We start from the raw sequence: 21481 nt of genomic DNA, 5'->3' as shown, positions 1-21481 counted from the left end.
CCAGTGGATCAAACTCTGGCAATTATAGTCTAATGTCATTGTGCTATTACAGATATTTTTCCAAGGATTTTAAATGACAACAATTTCCACAGTAGAGATATTTATCTTAATATTCCAAAACATAATATGTGGACAGAATTTAAAAAGCAAACGTATGTATTATTAAGCAGTGGGTATGGATCTATTGTGTGTGCGAGTGTCTGTGTGTCAGTGTGTTCCTGTATACACACACATATATATACATATAACTTGTTTTTTTTTTACTCTATGGAATATGTATATAGTATATACACATATTTATATATGTATGTGTATATAAAATTGTACATATGATGTATATATAATTGTATAATATATGCATGTAATATAATTGTATGGCATATACAAATGTGTGTACATACAAACACACATACATATACACACCACATATAAAATATAAATATAAATGTAAATATAAATATAAATACATATGCATGCATATTATAGAAGTCACTCTGCTATACCAGGGATTTTTGCATGCATTTTATGTTTACTCATACAAATGAGGAAACCAAGCTTAAATATACTTAAATATATTGTTTAATGTCAGGTAGCTAACAAGAAGGAGAGTCAGAATATTTATTCAGAGTTCCAATTATAGTCTCATTATAATATCTTAGTTTCTTTCTTCCAAGATTTATAAAGGAAGATGACCTAAAATATAGTTTATTAAGACAGTGTCAGATCTTTTACTGACAGGCACTGGAGATATATAATATTTTACTGTATACTAGTCAACATAGTCCAATTTCCCAGAAATAAATCTAGATGAACAGAGTATTTTTAGGTTTCATCTTATTGGTACAAAGGTATATCCACAAGCAATAAAACAGTTTAAATCTCATGAGGTATTTTTATGTTGCATATCTATTTCATGAGTATGAATTTTATTCATTATAGTAGAATATACAAAGTTTTAAATAAGCCAAGCATTCTTTCCCTTCCAAAGAAAAGTTTCTGCTGTTGTGTTAATGATGCCTCACATTGGCAACTGATATATGGAACCTAATGACTTCCTAGGAAAATAATCACTTGTATTTTTCTTAAGTGTTATTTTTGTTACTCCTAATGAAAAAATAAGATAATTGGTGATAATCAGGGATCGGAGAAATGATAATTGGAGGCCAAGAGTGATGACAGAGTTACTATCCGAAATTTAAGTGTTTTCTGGTAGTGGTGGAGCATCTTTTTGGACAAAATATTATTCTATAAGTGGGGAAAAAGCATAAATATGCTGATAGTTTGGATATTGTGGTTGTTCTCTACAAATAATAGAGAAATACAAATAAATGTATATAATAGCAATGGACTGAAATGACGGCTATAAATCTGTGCTTCAAATGAGTGCCTTGCAAAAAATAGACACTTCATACTTCCACAAAGAAGTAGATTTGGGAGAAAACATCTTAATAGTAGCATCCTTAAGAAAACTTACTTATTTTACCATATCCATAATGTTCATATCCATAATCTCTTGAGAATGTTTGATATAAAAAGTGTAGAATATTTGCATCCAAAATATAGCACAGAGTGCAAGTTTTTCTATATGAAAACCAATTTTGTTTATTTTAAATAAATCTTTATTAAATTAAAAGTTTATTTTATTTTATTTTATTTATTTATTTTTTAAATAAAAGTTTATTTTAAATAAACTTCCAAAACCTCTTGCTAACCATATTGACCAAAATATGACAAAATTTTGATACAATCTTATACAATTTTCTATAACCACCCTGTTTTTCTTTCCTGGTCACCTGCTAGTTGAGGTGCTATATGCTAACATGAACAGTACAATGTATTCAGTTGAATTAAAGCTGATATATACCCTCACATACGTATGTTTGATATGCAAAACCTATGACTAAGTCTCTTCAAGTGTTGAAGTATTGATGGTAGAATCAGAACCTGTACAGATATTCTTTAGTAATGATGAATAACAAAGAATATAATTTTGATGTCTGATTGCTTGTATTGCTTTCTAACATACCCTGTTATTTCTCAAAAAGAAGATAAGGCAAATAAAGCAAGGAAAATAGGATAGTAATAACATTTTGCATGAAGAAAATTAATCAATCAATCATAAGAATAAGAGGTTTCATAACACCAATTAGGTCATCCTGTCAACCCCTGAGGGCTGGTGTAGGACTGTCACTTGAAATCTCCTTTCTGATTCTTTATCAAAAATAGTTTCCAAAAGTGTCAAATGGAAGAGTATTGCCTTTGATATATTCATGTTCAGTGCTCAGAATAAATGCTATTAATATTTATTGCAGCATAACTTTCAATGTTATCATAGAGAGCATTTGAAAATGTTTTTGTATGATTGCAAATAAGGAAATCAGTCCTTCTAAGGGTGTTTATTAGTAGAATAAAAATTCCTTATCTTGAAATCACAAAGGTTTGTTAGAATACTTCTTTGTTTATTCATTTGTTTAAAGACACATTTCAGACAATGCAGGCCTCCTTCTACCAGAGATTTTTCAAAAAGTATTAACAATGAAAATCACTTTTAAGAACAAAGAATTGAAAAATACAAAACTGAGAATCTGTGGACAAAGCAGTAAGTCTCTAAAAGCCAACGTAGGTCGTAACAAAGAAAAGGGGGAAAAACTTGACCCAAGGCCCGGTGTCGTTTAAATGAAGTTTTTCTGAATGTTCTCAAATGAGAGTATCATGTAGTGATGCTAGACTTAAGTATTTTATTGGCTCAGGCAGGAACCTCTTATGTTGTTTGAGTCTGTGCTTCCCAGGATGTATGACTATCTCGTTTTCCTGTTTTCACATCATTAAATATGACATGGTTCCTGAGTACCACCATGATTCACTTGTGAACCTCTCAGCATTTTCCTTTTAAAAATTCTCTTTCTACTATCTATATGTCATATTTTACTTGCAATTTAAGATGAGATAATTTCATGTTAATTTCAAGTATCTGCTTCATCTTAATATAACTACTGTAATTTTGGTGATTTTTAAATCCACACAATTTCCATATTCATCTGAATTTTTTAACTGATGTATACTTTCATTAGTGTAAATGTTCTTTCAAAGTAGCATAAAACATGGTTGTGTGTAGTTTATCATAACATAGAGTTATGTAGATAGTCACAGCATAAAATGATCATGGATGATAGCAATTGATTACCTATAAAATGATATTGAAAAATCAGGTAAAAACAATCCATATTTAGTTTCAGATTTTCATAAAACATCACCTATTATGTAGGCTCAATTTTACAGATGAAATAGAACTGTGTAACTGTGGTACTGTTACTCTTTATACAGACTGTAGGACATAGACCATTATGTGCCTGTATGGCCCCTGCAAACTAATGACATGCCAGGAAGCTTACCAAAGGCCATGGACCTTTCTAGTGCATCTTCCCTCCATCTGGGTTATATCAGCAATGAGATTGTAGACTTGCTTGCTAGAGGAACTAAGGCAACATTTGGAAGCCGCAACTACTCACTTAAATGTATGTTTATCTTTTAAAGCAATAACCTAAAAATGGTTTTACTTCTATATGCCTTTTTTTAAACTTACAGTGCAAGACAGTATACAGTATGTGTGTATGTATGTATATATCTACATGTATATATGTATACATGTACAAATATGTATACACATATATACACAAATACAGACAAACATATATACACTATATATGTATATAAAAACATATATAATATACATGTAATATGTATATAGTGTAAAATACACAGCAATACAATATACCATATAATTTTTATATTTTCACATATGTTTATAAATTTTTATAATTTTTCTTTGCATTTAAATCATTGCAAATGAAAGCAAACTTCATTTTTTGGGACACAGAATTTACACACAAAAAATGTTTTAAGAAAAATGTACAAAATTATTAATAAAAAAATAGAAAATAGTATTTCTATAGAATAAGAAATCACAGCAAATTACAATTAAAAAAAAAAAAACACAGGCAAGAAACACAAACATCAAAAATATATCCGGGAAAACAATTTATGTGTATTAACTTACTGCCTGATATCCATCAATAGTACTGGTTTTTGACCACAGTATTATTGGTAGCATACTTTTTGATCAAGTTATCAGATTACTATGATTTTGTAATACTTTCCACAGAGAAAAGAATGAGGATTGGTGTCTCTTTCAACACAGTTGGTTAAAATTTAGTTTCTATTATTTTGGTTGAGCTGCATAATACACGTGACTTTACAAAGATATACACTTACCGATTGTAGTACTGCACAATTTTATCCTTCACATCCCCCAAATTCTAAAACTTCTATTTTCTGTGACTCCAACAAAAAATGTAAATGTTATATATATTTCTAATCATCAAAACTGTGTTAATTGCCAAGTATAGGAGGAGATAATTTCTATTTGAAATAGACATCGATGAAGTATCCTACTAACCATGGGGTATGTCTAATGACGGGAAGAAATTTTCTCAGACTAGCTTCTGGCTCTTGACTTCTCAAACCTTGTTTCTCCTCCATTATCCACATATTTCAAGTGCTGGATGCCATTGGACATGGTCATATCACAAAATGACCTCTCGCCGTGGAATGGTAATGATGAGTTGGCACAGTGAGTGGTAAAGAATGTCCATGAAACTCATTTTTACAGTAGAACAGATAGCAATAATAGCTCTACACAAAGTGAGTTTGGATTGTATACATTTATTGCGTTAAACCCAAACTAAATGTATCACCAATTCAGTTTCCCCTTTGGATTGCAGAATTTCCAAAGCCGCTTTAAAATCATATACAGAAAAGATGTGTGAAGGGTAAATCAATTGAAATGTGTTGGAGATCTTAAACAATTGCACTTAAATTAATTTCTTTTTGAAAATTTAATAAGAACATATGGCTTTATAAATATGCTGTTAAAGCCTCTGGGCTTGTAAAAAGCCTGTGTAAATAAAAGGGGATCCCCAAACTTAAGCTTTATTAACCCCACAGTGAGCTTGGGTTCTAATTGCAAATATCAAGGCTTTTAGCATATTGCATATATTGATGCTTTTAAATAAATAACATCTCTTTTAAATATACCAAAGGAATCTAAATATCATGATGATTCAGTACTACCATATTTATTTAAAAATATATGAACAGGCTTTTCTTTTAGATTCTGTATTTATACTGTTTTTTTCCTTGAACTAATTCCCTAGAGAATCTTATCCTAAAATATATATATATATATATATATATATAGTTGGATATTATTTTGTCAAGGGTTCTCTCATACTTCTTAAATATTAAAAATGCTCATTTTATTTTTTATTTTATTTTTATTTTTATTATTTTTAAAGATTTTATTTATTTATTTGACAGAGAGAGAAATCACAAGTAGGCAGAGAGGCAGGCAGAGAGAGAGAGGGAGGAAGCAAGCTCCCTGCTGAGCAGAGAGCCTGATGCAGGACTCGATCCCAGGACTCTGGGATCATGACCTGAGCCGAAGGCAGCGGCTTAACCCACTGAGCCACCCAGGCGCCCCTAAAAATGCTCATTTTAAATACAAAATATATCAAAAATACAAAAATATGTATTGAGATTTTTGTTTATTTTCTGTTTCTGTATGTTTCTATATAGAATATTGCAAAAGGGTTTTTCTATAATGAAGTTATAATTATTATGTCTACATGCTTGATCAAAACAAATATAATAGTTATTTTGATAATACTTAAATTTTACAAATGCATCTTTTAATGAGAGATTTTTTCATAAATCAGTGAATAAAAATTACTTTTATTTATTTTTTTAAGGATTTTATTTATTTATTTGACAGAGATCACAAGTAGGCAGAGAGGCAGGCAGAGAGAGAGAGAGAGAAGGAAGCAGGCTCCCTGCTGAGCAGAGAGCCTGATGCTGGGCTCAATCCCAGGACACTGAGATCAAGACCTGAGCCAAAGGCAGAGGCTTTAATCCACTGAGCCACCCAGGCGCCCCTGAAAGTTACTTTTAGAAGGAATCTCTGTTCAGCTTCCAAACATTTCCTAATTTTCCTAATTTTTTTTTAATATTTAGTTATTTATTTTAGAGATAAAGCAAATGCATGTGCACATGCAATCAGGAGGAGAGACAGTGGGGGAAGGAGAGAATCTCAAACAGACTCCCTGCTGAGCATGGAGCCTGACTTGGGGCTCAATCTCACAATCCTGAGATCATGATGAGCTGAAATCAAGAGTTGGTCCCTCAAATGAGCCACCCAAGGGCCCTTACTTTTCTTTTTTATAAATGTAAGCACTGTGATATCTTCATAATGATTAATATGAGAAGAGAAGAAAGTTTGGTTATAGCCATGCCAATGGTTGAACTTTTTCTGAATTATATGATACGTATCACACAATGATCTATTATTCAATTATTTTGTGTATTTTATCAATTATTTTCTCTTTCAAATTCATTAAAGACATCTGAATTTGCTAGAGAATTTGTTTCTTAGCCATTCAAGTCATGTCCTTTCTCAGTTTCTTATTTCTGCTAAGTAAACAAATAACTAACAAGTTTCCTCAAGGCTCACTTGGAAGAGCATGTAACTCTTAAACTTGTCATCATAAATTTGAGCCCCACGCTGAGTGTAGAAATTATGTAAATAAATAAGTTCTCTCAAGACTTTCCCACGATTATTGTTATTCTATTGTTATTTACTTTATTATTTAAAGACAATTTTTTATGAAGCTAAAAGGATCAACAAAACTCCCATGTAATTGAAAGTGGTATATTTTAGGTATCTTTGGATATATTTACATACTTTATGATAAAAAATAATGTTGGAACATTAAAGCAAAACTGTCATACTGTCATACTGTCATAATACATCTGAATTCTAACATCCAAAATGATCCCATTTCAAATGTCAGGTGTTTCCTTTTATGGAAATATGTGTAAGGAAAAGAAAGACATTAAGCTTTGCTGCCGGTTTAGCATACCTTTACTAAAGGGATCTTCTCAGACATCAAATTTTATATTATAGGTTATTTGATGCCCTCAACCATTTTATACCCCAAGGTATAACGTTTGGTATCATGGGGAACCATGTTTTTTTTTTGTTTTGTTTTGTTTTTTTATCAATTGTAAAAGGTTAGGTAGGAGAGGAGAACTGGTGTGATTTCAAATTGCAAGTATATGCTCAATCTCACACAAAAAGTACACATCAAAATTGCAGATCTAGGTTAGAAACTTTCCATAGTCCTTTTGGAAGCTGCTTCTCATCCATTTTGAATGCTTTTATTTTGCTTCCTTTTCATGACTCTTTAGATGATAGACTTAAGCCAATGAAACCCTGAGGTCTGAGCCATTTCTTTCCCAAATCTTTAAATCCAGACAACACATTTGGCTTTGGCCTTGCTAAACATATACTTATGACTGTAACTTACTAACGAGATATATCATTACAGGAGAGAAAATCCCCAATTATAAAGGAATTAATTTGGTATTCATTTTCAATAATTATAAAAATGTATACGAACATGTCATTTATTCAACCAAAATACTAGACCAGTGCTTCTCAAACTAAATTTAATGTGCATTGAAATCCCTTGGATGTCTTATTAAAATACAAATTTGGATTCCATATGGATTACATAGGTCGTGGAGAGACTTGAGATTCTGTAATGCTAAGAAATACCCAAGAGACTGTGCATAGACTAACTACACAATTAGTAATAAAACACAAGACCACATTTAAAATTGGGATTATATAAATATAAATATAAATATGATATAAATATATATTCTACATATTTGGTTAAAATTTATACCTTCTGGTGACTGAAAGAAAAAGAAAAACTAAATGAAATGCCAAATATAGTCATGTTTACATTCTTATTATATCTCATGCAAAAATATTCTAATCCAGGGGTTCAAAGAAATGGTACTGCCCCACTAGAAAATAGTGGGGAATATGGGAATCTGGATCTACATAGATGATAAACTTTTTTTTGGTGAAATAATGAGAACTATTATATGATTTTTTGACATTTGCCACCTATGCACCACTTACAGAGAAAGACAGACTTTAATATCATAGTTTAAGATCTAATCAAGAGAGGGCGCCTGGGTGGCTCAGTGGCTTAAGCCGCTGCCTTCGGCTCAGGTCATGATCTCAGGGTCCTGGGATCGAGTCCTGCATCGGGCTCTCTGCTCAGCGGGGAGCCTGCTTCCTCCTCTCTCTCTCTCTGCCTGCCTCTATGCCTACTTGTGATCTCTCTCTGTCAAATAAATAAATAAAAAATCTTAAAAAAAAAAAAAAAAAGATCTAATCAAGAGAGAGTTAAAATGATAAAAAAAGGTCTGTCTTTTCCAATTCTCCATCCAGGCAGACATCTAGGACTTGGTTCTCCTCCACCTACATATCAAATAAATTTCCTTATATAATTAACCTCCTTAACAGTTCTTGAAACTAGATTACACTTTGAAGCTAATTTTGATAGATAAAACAATGATTCTCAATCCTATCATATCTAACAAGTGTGTTTTTATATTTCTATCATAAGTATGTTATACTGTCTCCTCTCCTACCTGAAATAAACCAAAAAGATAATAAAGCCAACCTTCAGAGATTATTAAATAATCAATAAAATGTTCTATTCTAAATAAGTGAAAAGCTATGTGTCTGTGAGTGTGTGTCTATGTTTGTGTGTCAAAGACCGCTATATTTCCAATTTCAAAGTTCTGTGTCTGAAAACACTTGGTATAACAAGTTTGAGTTCATCTTTATTGAATCTCTTTTCTCTCAACTGTGCAGTGACTCCTTTAAAAAAAATCTTCTAATTTTTTTTTAGTTAAATTCCCTTTCATTGGATCTTTATTTTCTGTCTGTGTCCTTTATGACGAATGGTTTTTCCTAATATGTTCAACTACTCTCTCTCTTGTCCTCTCTCTTACTGTATTTATTTTTATGCATTTGACACCCAGATTTTAACATTCTTAACCCATTATCACTACTAGATTTTATTCCCTGGATGCTAGCATTTACAGCCACATGAGCCTTGGATCAATCAATAGACCCTACAGGACTTTTCTTTTTTTAATCTAAATTCTTTTTTCTACCTACTCATTTTGTCAGGTTCTGCTTGAATAGGATCTACTCTAAAGAGATGAAAACTTCCTCTTTTATGTGTCCATAACACTTCATATATTTCTATTTTATAACATTTACTGAATTTTATAATTATTTGCATGACTATCAACTTTTCTAGAAATAATATGAATTCATACTCAAAGACTTTTTTCATACTTATAGTGTCAGTGTGGTGTTTGGAATATAGTAGACCATTTATAAGTAGACCCATTTATAAGGGTATTGAATAATTTTGTAGTTTTTAGAATCAGTAATTTATAATTTCAGAAACTGAATGAAAATGTACTGACTGACTTAGGTTCTTCTAGTATCTAGAGAATGAGGAGATACTTCAAAAGAGGTAATGTGTGAGGAAACCAGGAATTCCCCACAAATTTTACCTATTTATATTGTCTACAGATTAGAAAGTCTTTGAGTTGAGGGGTGCCTGGGTGGCTCAGTCAGTTAAGCATCTGACTCAGTTTCCGCTCAGGTCATGAACTCAGGATCATGAGATTGAGCCCTGAAGTGTGCTCCTGCTCAGTGCGGCCTCTGTTTGAGATTCTTTCCCGCTCTGTCTCCCTCACATTCCCACTCTGCTCCTCGCCTGCCACTTGTGATCTCTCTCTCCCTCTCAAATAAATAAGTAAAGAAAATATTTTTTAAAGATTTTATTTATTTATTTGACAGACAGATATCACGAGTAGGCAGAGAAGCAGGCAGAGAGAGAGGAAAGCAGGCTCCCCGCTGAGCAGAGAGCCCAATGTGGGGCTCGATCCCAGGACCCTGAGATCATGACCTAAGCCGAAGGCAGAGGCTTTACCTCACTGAGCCACCCAGGTGTCCCTAAAATATTTTTTTTTTTTAAAGGAAAGTTTTTGAGTTGAACTACCATTCTTTTTTTTAAATATAAATAAACAGGGAAGAGAGGTTTGTAAGTGATTTTTAATTATTGAGTTCAGGTGGGTCCTTCGCCTATTTGGCTTTCCTTACTTGAGCAAGTAAAAGGAAGTGAGAATTGAATAGAAGCAGAGAAAAAGAGGAAAGAAGGCTTTCTCTACTCATGAATTGTAGGTGACTGGCAAAAACTTTAAGACCTAGAATAAAATTTTATTGAGGGCAATTGTAAAGACAGGTTTCTTTGTATTTCACACACCTGAAGGTGCACTCAAAAGAAATTTTTCATTGATTAAGTTGATATTAAAGAGAGAGTTGAGACAGGTTTAAAATGTACACATCTAGAATGACTTTTTAGAAGTTATTCCTTCTGAAAGTGGAACCTTTAAATTTAACACTTTTGCTATGTTCTAAGGCAAGTCAATTTTGTAAGAAAGCATTGTGAAACATAATTATAACTAATATCTTTTCTGTTCAGGAATTGTTTAAGTATAGTTTTCTCAGTTTCTCATGTCAGGAAGAATTCCACAGTGGAAAATGGCAGTTCCTATTATTTGTTCCTAAATCATGTCACCAAATAATGCTGTAAAAGGCTTTTTAGAATTCATAAAAATATGATCTTCAACTTAGATCACATTTCAAAAGAGAACTTCACGAGAGGCATATTTTAATTCCTCATTATATATTTTAGAAAAAAAATCCAAATAATTTTGTAATGAGAGCTGAGCAACATCTTTAATGGGAATAAATTTTAATTCTAAAACACACCAAAAGACTGAGACGTTCTCTTCTTTTCTGTTGACCATTCTAGTGATATTTTACCAGTACTAGTTTTTAAATTATATCTCTACATTTTTCTTAGCAATTTTAATCCCAATGAAAGAAAATATCTTACCCAGATAATATAAATATATAACTTAGAAGCAGTATTTTCTACTGAAGTAAGTGAAAATACATTGGTATATTCATTCTAACCATAAAAGATTGTCAGTTGTTTGTTTCATAAGTGGAATGACCTTAGCTTAAGAGAAAATGAGATCTGTAATAATATAAGCATATTTATAATTTAACTTGTTAATGTTAATTCATCATGGATGGTTGCCATATCTACAAAGTAAATTTTAGGGGATGCTGTAACAGAGGGGCAAAGATTTTATCATGAGACTAAAAACAATTCTAAATCCATATTCTTGTTTTCAAAAATGATTGGCATGGATTATGAAAACAAATCTACACACATAATGACTGCAGATTGTGCCATGTTAATTTACAATTAGTTTATCAAATCAAAATTTCTTTTGCTTCCCTACTCTTTTTCCAATCCAGGAAGGTTTATCTCAAGGCTCATTCCCATTTGCTGTCTGTGCCCTTGAAATCTACCTTTCAAGCTGCTTCTTATAGTTGCTACAGCTTGGATTTCCCAGAAAGAACTTACATTAGCCTGCCAGGGCCTAATTCATAAAATATTTCTAACACTACAGATTAGTCCTGAGCCATTTTACAGCTTTGGAAAGTCTATACCGTAAAGAATGCTCCCTTTCATTCCAAAGCCATTTGCATTTTATTTGTGCCTCAAAGGAGGAACAATCCAAACTGATTAGAATCCGCAGACACTGTGCATAATGAAAAATTAATTGCATCAATCTTTTCACTGTAGTGGTCTTAACAACTCATTTTCAACTGGTCATTTTTCCACCTGCTCACCAGGGCCCAGGCAGCTGAGGCAAGCATATCTCTGACATTCACAGAATACCAATGAAGCTAAGGTCACCAGTACGTCATGCAAGTGGGAGCTGAGAATCCTGAAAGAGGTGTGAGCTGTTGGAATGAGCTAGAACTATTATGTGACAGCGGAGAGCAGAGACAGGCTATGACAACCCAACCAGGCATGGTTTGAATTAACAAAAGAGAACGGAAACGAGAAAGTCTAAATCAGCAACGGGAAAGGTTAGAGTGGTGCTACCCCACTGGAGAATGAGTGCTATGTGCCGCTGACAGTGGTGATAAATCAATAATTGCATGCGAGCGTCATCGGAACCAATCTGATATAGCAGGTGGCAACAGTGGTCCAATCATATACATCAAAATGGGGCTTTGGCTTTTGAGATAGGGTTAGAATTCAGTATATTTTGTAAAATACCCATTTCAGTTACTGTTCGACAAGACTTCATGTTCTTATTGATGAAATGATACATCAAATCCCTGCTCTTTCAATATATAAGGTCTTCTGTTTTAAGAAAACTCTGACACCTATAGATTTTTGATAATTTTTTCAACAAGTTTCTTATAGCTTTCTGGGTCTTCGTTTCAAGATTGACAGTGATTTTAAGAACTTCGTTATTCCCCAAGATATTTACAATGATAACTGATATGATATCCATCATGCTATGGAAAATGCATTATTGTTTTCATAGCCAGAAATGTGAATTTTGGGGTGCCTGGGTGGCTCAGTCCTTAAACGTCTGCCTTTGTCTCAGGTCATGGTCCCAGAATCCTGGTTTGAGCCCTTATCAGACTCCCTGCTCAGAGGGAAGCCTGCTTTCCCTCCACTACCCCTGCTTGTATTCCTGCTCTTGCTGTCACTCTCTCTCTCTATCAAATAAATAAATAAAATCTTACCAAAAAAAAAAAAAACCCTGAATTTTACTCACATATTATTTAGCAATAATTTTATGAGAAAATGTATATTTTTACTGACACATTATTTACCAATAATTATATGAGAAAAATGTATAACCCTATGAAGGTGCAATAGAGCTTTTTAGATTCCTGAATACATTTATTTGCATATGGAGGAAGTAAAATTCTCAAAAAAGTAAAATCCTGATGCTCCTACCAATAAGGAATTTCTTCGGCTAATTAATTAATGAGGAAAACATAAGAGGCTTAAACAGATTCAAAGCTGAATCTGTAGATCATACACGTATAAAGGCAATTGATAATGCTGTTTGGAATTTGCTTATAGATAAAAAAATTGACTCATAACCTAAATAATAATAAAATATAATATTTCAAATAATCTTCTTTAGGACTAAAATAGATTGTATCATTCCTAAAGTGTATTTATATTATTATCAACAAGGATCTTTTCTATTATTATCAACAATTTGTAGTTACAAAATAGAATAATAGAAGACAAACAACCAAACACCTACAACAACCAAAGATCCCTAAATTATATGGAGTAAAAGCAAAGAAAATTAAAAAAAGAAAACCTTTTAGATGGGACTAATATAAGAATGAAGTATAATATCAAAATGTGCTTCATTCCTTGAAAATATGCCTATACAGAGTGAGGGTTCCTATGAAGAAACTGCACACTTTCTTTTTCCTGGCTATAATTAGAGTCTTCAGTGATGATAAATGTGGACAAATAAGACATCTTTGGGGTGCCTGGGTGGCTCAGTGGGTTAAAGCCTCTGCCTTTGGCTCAGGTCATGGTCCCAGGGTCCTGGGATTGAGCCCCACATGGGGCTCTCTGCTCAGCAGGGAGCCTGCTGCCTCCTCTCTCTCTGCCTGCCTCTCTGCCTACTTGTGATCTCTGTCTGTCAAATAAATAAATAAAATCTTAAAAAAAAAAGTCATCTTTAAAACAAGTTAATCAGAATTTATCTGGTTGTGATATGTCATAAAAATATTTGAGAAAATGTATTTTAAGTATCCACTTATGATAGAGAAAACTATACTGATATTATCTATTATGTTTTGAAGTTCCAAATATGCTTGTTTACTAAGTAATTATAGCCCTTTTCCATTCATTTTAGAAACAAAACAAACTAATATATATCAAAAAATGAAAAAAAAAACCTATCATTTCATTTAGATAATGGCTCAAGTCCTTGATTTTCTTTCTTTCTTTCTTTCTTTCTTTTATTTTCATTTCATTTTTTTTTTTTTACTTGTTGTTTTAGGGGGTGGGGTAGAAACCAGAAAGAATATTTCCTTTTTTTCCCTCATCAGCAGAAGCCCACTATAAGATTATGAATAGGCACAACCCTTCTAAGGGACCTAGTCTCTGAGAGAGTAGGCAGGATCAGCGAGAATAATCACTTTTTGTTTTTCTCCCCCTACTTCAGGTCATATAATACAGGTGAAAATATTACTTAATAGCCATTGTTAGTTCTCCCCTCCGTACTTTAATGGCGGCCCCCACCATACCAGCCACCTGAGCCTGTGTCTCCTGAGTTATTATCCTTAAAAGGCAAAAAAGAAGATCCACTTGGAGAGTCAAAGAAATAGGGTAACCCCATTCTCTTTCAAAGGAGGTGAGAGAGATCGATTATATACAAAGAGTTTGTCTCGGAAAATTCAAGATGATGTGATGAAATATTTTAATCTATCTGCATAAAAGAAGAACCTGCATAGGTAGAAAATGCAAATGTTTCCCGTTCTAAGCCTCGAATACGTAGCTTGAATAAACAATAAACGTAAGGACTCTGGGAAATAGGTCTTTTTATGCTCATGCACTTGAGCAAAGAGTATCTTCTAATTGTTATATTCAGTCAGTCACCATTTAAATAATTTGTAGCATGGTACATGTGATTGTTTATGGAGTATTGAGTTCAAAAACCCAGAAGGGATGGGCTTCAGAACACAAGTGGGGAAATTAACCTTAGCTAGAAAGTCACCCTTCTTTTGTAACTGGAAACGTGGTGGGGGTTTAATGGCACATGTAACCTTTGTAGTTGCTAACAAAAAGCCTAAAGAATTTCCACTTGACAGTTTTTGTTTTTTGTTTTGTTTTTCCTGGGAGGGGAGATGCATTGTCCTTGTTTAAAACAAAAGGGTAAGAATAGTTTAGGAGTAAAAAGAATGTGGCTGTAACAGTTCTTGCTGTCTCCAGCCTTGCTAATAGGATGTGACTCTCCAAGTTCTATTTTATATCATTATCATTGCAAGTCTCCTCACAACACCCTTCAAATGTGTGTTTTCCTGAGACACCCCTTTGGGCTGTTCAGTAGACAAGAAAGTCTCAGTATACTTGAAACATATTTGGACAGCCATTCTTGACAGGCATGTGAAGAGTTTTGATTTTATACTTCTTCGGGAGCCTTCCACATTTCCTACTGTATTTCTTGATCACACCAGCCTGTTCTATGCCTAGTACACATGTAAATTAAAACAAGAAAAAACACATCAAAAGAACAAAAACTATTTTACTAAATAATTTGGTGGAGAGTCACAAAATTTATGGGTTTAATTATTTTTTTTTCTCATTCTTTTCCTTAAAAAACAAACAAAAAAACCCCCAGTAACTTGGTAGGAAAAAAAAATCCTCTTAACGATGATATATACTCTTCCCCATCAAATTTTTTGAAATGTCAATTATGGTCAAAATCTCAGGATTTAGGTATGTGAAGAGCTTGAAAAAGTCTTACAGATTATTCAGTTTTATCCTGCCTTTCTGATCACTGTTGATTCTGTTACACCTTTTCCTCCCACCTTCTTTTTAGAATCATTGTTCTAAATCTAAGCTACATTTTGAAGGTCAGTTGGAGTAAGGCACTGTGGCCTTATTGTTAAGTTGTTTAAAGGACTCATGTATGTCCAGATCTGCTTTTGTGTTGGAGTTGCTGTTGCTAGATACACACAATTAGGTTCTTACGAAATTGCAGGAAAACCTTGATAATGTGTACACCTATTCACTGTAGTCATGTCATTTGCCAAAACTCACATTCACATAATAGATGCTAATGGTTGCAAAGAAACCATAAAATCTATTGAGTAATAAATCTACCTTCTATGTGTGTTTAATATACTGCCTGACTATGGAAACCTTTGATAAAGCACAAATGTGTCTGATTGCACAAATTATGGATTATGTGAAAACTACCACTTTAGAGCCACTAAAATCGTTGTTTTTAATACTCTAAAGACAAAATACTTCTGCCTTAATTCTCCTTGGTGTTTTAATTCGGCTTGAATGGTGTGCTTAATTCTCTACGTCATAAGTTAAGAGCATTGTAGAAAGTGAGTGTGTCCAGCTGATGGTAATTAGGATGGTGAATGTTCTAAAACTTCATTATTGAAAAATAGGTTAAGAAACCGAGCAATAACCCTTTGAAAGAGAAAACTTGAAGTCCTGTCAAGTGAGAGGAAGCAGACACACAGTACAGCTGCAAAAGGCAGACATGCAATCATGGATGAAAATTAACTGGAAACAGATTTTTGTTTAGCCTCAACATAATGAAGGCCTTTCCCCTGAAATTTCCAGAGACAAATTGAGTAGGTTAGTGCTGCTACTGCAAGTCGCCAAGCAGAGCTGAAAATGAACTTTTTTTTTTTTTTTTTTGGCTTCCCTAATTACTAGCTATTCTCTAGACTCAACATGGGCATTCTCTTCAAAAAGTCTTGTCTGATCTCCCCTTCTCGTTGCATCATCTCCAAAGTGCTTAATCATAAAAGCATGTTATGCTCTTTATTTTATTTGTTACATTGTTTGTGTGCTTATGTACTTCTCCTACTAGTCCACAGTTCTCCAATACTAGCATCTGTCATAGTAGCAGATATGAAGGAAGGATTCCCACATTGGGATTTCTAAGAGCACATCAAATAACTTTTGAGAACCTAAGTGAGCCAACAATGGGTCAGCTGGGGATAGTTTCTTCTCTTCTCTTTGCGATCTCATAAAGGATATCTCGAGCAATGTTATGATCACATATGTCGATCTTTCCAGTTGAGTGCACATGGCATCTTCTCTCATTGATGACGCCGATGAAGAGATCGCCCCGTATAACAAGAGAAGAAAGTTATAATCTCACAAACCAATTGCTAAATTTCACCAAAGTGATTGCTTTAAAATATTACTGGGTAAGTACTGACCCTTTTCAAATATCTGCACACTTTTGAATAGCTTTTTGAAATTCACTAAACTTTTTGGATAATGCTGGCCTCCTCCCATGAATATCATAAGTTTTCTCTTCTCCAACCATCATAATCCTGACTTTTTGATGTAGTTGCCAATGTGAATGTTAATAGATTCTAAAATAAACTCTCAAAACTATTCCTCCCTTGGTCTTTCCACCTTAGTAAATAAATCTTCCTTGATTCAGGAATTCCTTCTATGTTTTGCATTTGATCTTCTAGCAAACTCTGTCACCACTATCTCCACACATCACGGGTTCGTCCTCATTTGTGCTTTGCCATTGAGGACCAAGCCACCATCATTTCTCATTTGTTTAACACCAATGGCTCAGACTGCACTTAAATTCTCGTATACTTCTTATCCTACTTTTTAGTCAGCTACAAAATTGATCATTTTGATGATTTCCCATTGAATTTTTGATAGAAACCTATATTTGTTTATTTAACCAAATACACTACATGGTATGAACCACGGTTACTATATTTCAAATTGTTTGAAATAAATGAAATGTATGTTTCAAGACCTTGCAATTGCACTAGCCACCTGAACCTAATTTTTTCATTATAATTTAGTATTTTATTTTTAAAAATACGGTTCGTAGAATCATATAAGCTTTGAGGCTCATCCAAACTTCTCCAGTCAGGCTTCTTTTCATTATTTAAGCATTTAATCTTTAACCATTTAATTAATTCCATGTTTACCTTTGAAGAAGAGGTTATTCTCCATTTCAGAAGGCTCAACTCTTTTCCTCTCACAACTTCATAGAACTAAACAAGTCTACAATTGTCAGATTTAATTTTTAACATATATATTTTCTGGTTTTGCTCATAGAATTACAAGTTCTGGAATGGCAGAGACGTCGTTTGCCTCCTCCATTGTTCTTTCTCCATTCCCTAAAATACAGCAGTCCGTAAATTTTGCAGATTTGTCAATGAATTAAAGAAGAAAAGATGAATAACTACATGGGATGTTTTTGTACATAAGACTCTGCTTTTAGGACAAATGCCCCTCACTGTCAGGCCATTCTTTATCTAGAACACGTTTGCCTAACCTTTGATAGCCAAACCATTCAATATTCTAAAAACATGTGGCTTAGAGTTCAGGTCAGTGGTCCAAATATTATCTGAAGTAGTATGAGAACACATTAATACATGGGTGGAGAGAGTACTCAGCCAAATATCAAAACTACATTGGAAAAAGAATATATTTCATTCACAAAGTAGCTGTGTAAGAATCATGATACGATCTCATCTATAACTGACATAGATTCAAATTGGACGTCTTGATTCTGCCCTGTGAGGATCTCAATAAACTTGTTTCTTCTTCTTCTTCCTCCTCCTCTCTCCTCCCCCTTCCCCTTCTTCTTCTCCTTCTCCTCCTCCTCTTCTACTTCTCCTTCTCCTTCTACATCTACTTCTCTTTCCTCTTCCCCTTCCCCTCCCTCTCCTCCTCCTCCTCCTCTTCCTCTTCCTCCTTCTTCAGCTTCTCTCTGAAGTTGGAGTTAATGCCAAGATGATCATGTAGTGCTCTTGTGTTTGGGGTCTCTCTGGTTATCTGTCCATGCCAATGCTCTCTGAGCAGAATACTATACTTCCTAGTTCTGTCCATTACCTGGTTTGGGGGTGTTGATAGGTGAGATCATAGCTGCATTTTTCTTTCTCCTCTTTAACAGAACTCTAGAGGTTTGGTGCAATTTGTGTATTACCAAAACTCACTTAAAAAAAAAAAAGACATGATATGCATGAATGTGAAATCTCACATCCTTTCTCTCTCTCTCTCTCTCTCTCCCTCAAACTGTATGTGTTAACCCCAAAGACTTTCCTAATGCAAATGAATCATGACTTTCTATAACAGGTATTAAGGAAAGCTTTAAACATTTTTTGAGCACCAGGACTCTGAAAAGATACAATTTTAGTTCTAAGGTTTACAAATCTAAGTTTCATTATTTTTCTTCTGAAAATAATTAATTTTATTCCAGAACATTTTAAATTTCACATCTGTTGACTATTCTAATTGGCATGCTAGAACTAATGCAGCACTAAAGAAAGCCAGTAAGTAGAAATGGCTTAATGTTTCACATACATTGACACTGGAAAGAAGCCAGATTGGCATGAGGAAACATTACATTGGTTTCTCAAGTTATTCATTCATCTACAACTTGGATTTGTTTCCAAACTTCCCTGATTATCCAAGTTCTTGATCTTTTCCTTTTCATCCTCATGCCTAAATAATTTCTTAAGTTTCCTTGTATTGAGGAAATTCAATATTTCTGATTTAAAGACTTCATTTTGAGAAAATTTTATTTTATACCTATTTATTACCTACAGGTTAGATATATGAGAAAATACATTTTTATTTTATAATTCTCTTTTATTTATTTTTATTATTTATTTATTTCTACCTTTTATCATTTTAAAGGAAGAAACTGGGAATTTACATCAAGAGTTCTAGAAATGAGTTAAAGGGACAAAATAGAAGAGGTATGCCAGCTTTAAAAAAATGGGACCATGCAGCTGTGCACCATATGTCTACCTGAAGTATGCCAATTATATGTCATAAAAGAAGGATGGAGACAAAATCTGGCTAAATCAGTGAAAGGCTGTCTTAACCAGTGAAAATCACCTTGTCTGAATTGAAAAAACCCATCCAAGAACCTGGACCAACACTGATTGAAATCAAAGAGTTAATCTGATTTTATGTTTTCCTAATTCAAATGATTTTTTTTTTCAGCCTACCCCCAAAGGTTTGGAAATATACAAATACCAGTTTTTAATGCACAACTCTGTAGATGACTGTGAATATAAATTTTGCATTTTATAAGTCATAATTTTAGAATTTATTATCAATTCATCCCAAATAGGTTAACATATGAACTTCGTACCAAAGAAGATTTACTCAAAGTAGTAAATAACTGTGTTTTTCTACAAATTATATACAGTCTTAATTTGGAAAAATATATAACAAATATTTTATTAATAGTGGTTTATTGGCTAATATATCAGCTTTCCAAAGATAAAGCATTAAAAACATACATTCTAAATTAAATACTTAGACACTCATTCACATTTGAAATAAGATCTTTTAAAAGAAATAGAAAGCAGTGCCTGGCTGACTCAGTTGGTAGAGCATATGACCCTTGATCTCAGGGTAATGGTTTCAGTCTCACATTGGATGTAGAGATTACTTAAGGAAATTAAAAAATAATAATAATTAATTCTCTTTTAAAAATAAGAAATAAAAAGAGGTGATGGAGAAACTAACGTTAAATTATTTTATCTCTTGTTATGTCTTTTATGTTTGACAATTATTTGTGACCAATTTATTCACATAGACTATTTCTAGTTAGATCACAACAGGCCACTTGCATACTACAACTGAATTTAGAAGTCTTTACGAGTGGTCACTTGATATAGGAAATGTGATTTATATTTTAGATGTATAGATCAAAAGGAAATTTGTTAAATGGCATTTAACAAATTTCTACTGTTAGAAATAATGAGAGAATTCCACAATGTGGATGTATATGAGATGCAATATCAAAAAAAAGAACAATTCTTGCAGCAACAAAGAAATGTACTAAAATTTTTATAAAATTATCCTATTCACAATTACAACAAATTTGTAATGTACATAAGAATAATCATAACAAGAAATCTGTGGGATTATAATAAGAAAATAAATAAATTTTACTAAAATATTTTAAAACAATGTATTATCAATTATTGATTTTGATATTGATTATAAATATAAAGATGAACATAAATTGATTATAAATTATAATATATGTAAGTCCTGGAGATGTAATGTACAGTATATGCCTATAGTTATTAATAATGTATTACATACTTGAAAGTCACTAAGAAAATAGATCTTAAAAGTTCTCATCATAAGAAAAAATTACATAACTATTTGGTAATGGATGGGTTGACTAGATTTTTGGTGATCATTTAATAATTTATACATACTGAATCATTATGTTATACACCTGAAACTAATTTAATGTTATATTTCAATTGTATCTCCATACAAATATTTTTTAAAAGAAAATAAATTAAGCAAAACATATATGATCATGGATATGAAGGTTCAGTATTAGAGAGACATTATTTTCCATATTTTTTCCATTTTCCATATTTCCATATACCCTTATTTTCCATAAGTTAATATAGTAATTAAATTACATCTTAATCAAAATCCAAAAATGGGTTTTTTATGGAAAATTATGCTTGACTTTAAAACTCATGGGGCACCTGGGTGGCTCAGTGGGTTAAAGCCTCTGCCTTCAGCTCAGATCATGATCCCAGGGTCCTGGGATTGAGCCCCGCATCGGGCTTTCTGCTCAGCAGGGAGCCTGCTTCCTCCTCTCTCTCTGCCTGCCTCTCTGCCTACTTGTGATCTCTGTCTGTCAAATAAATAAATAAAATCTTTAATAAAAAAATAAAATAAAACTCATAGGGCAAAATAAATGCACATTAAAAGAAGAAACATTGGGCGCCTGGGTGGCTCAGTGGGTTAAGCCGCTGCCTTCGGCTCAGGTCATGATCTCAGGGTCCTGGGATCGAGTCCCACATCGGGCTCTCTGCTCAGCAGGGAGCCTGTTTCCCTCTCTCTCT

General features: G+C 33.1%; 1 long non-coding RNA gene across 5 annotated transcripts in view; it reads left to right on the top strand.

Moving 5' to 3' along the window:
- LOC131823660 (uncharacterized) overlaps nucleotides 1–21481 on the top strand; it is a 56072-nt gene that overhangs the window by 23773 nt on the left and 10818 nt on the right. The window contains exons 4-6 of one of the 5 annotated variants that reach the window (XR_009350635.1): nucleotides 11711–11814; nucleotides 16680–16813; nucleotides 19287–21346. The exons of 1 other annotated variant lie outside the window; for it this stretch is intronic. This is a non-coding gene — a long non-coding RNA (uncharacterized LOC131823660). Of the gene's footprint in view, nucleotides 1–11710; nucleotides 11815–16679; nucleotides 16814–19286; nucleotides 21347–21481 lie in introns of those variants that run through there. 3 more of the 5 variants (XR_009350632.1, XR_009350633.1, XR_009350634.1) reach the window with 3 other exon arrangements.

Source organism: Mustela lutreola, chromosome 1 (assembly GCF_030435805.1).
Source record: "Mustela lutreola isolate mMusLut2 chromosome 1, mMusLut2.pri, whole genome shotgun sequence".
NCBI lineage: Eukaryota > Metazoa > Chordata > Mammalia > Carnivora > Mustelidae > Mustela > Mustela lutreola.
The sequence above is the reverse complement of the archived record's forward strand: the minus strand, read 5'-3'. Positions and strand labels throughout refer to the sequence as shown.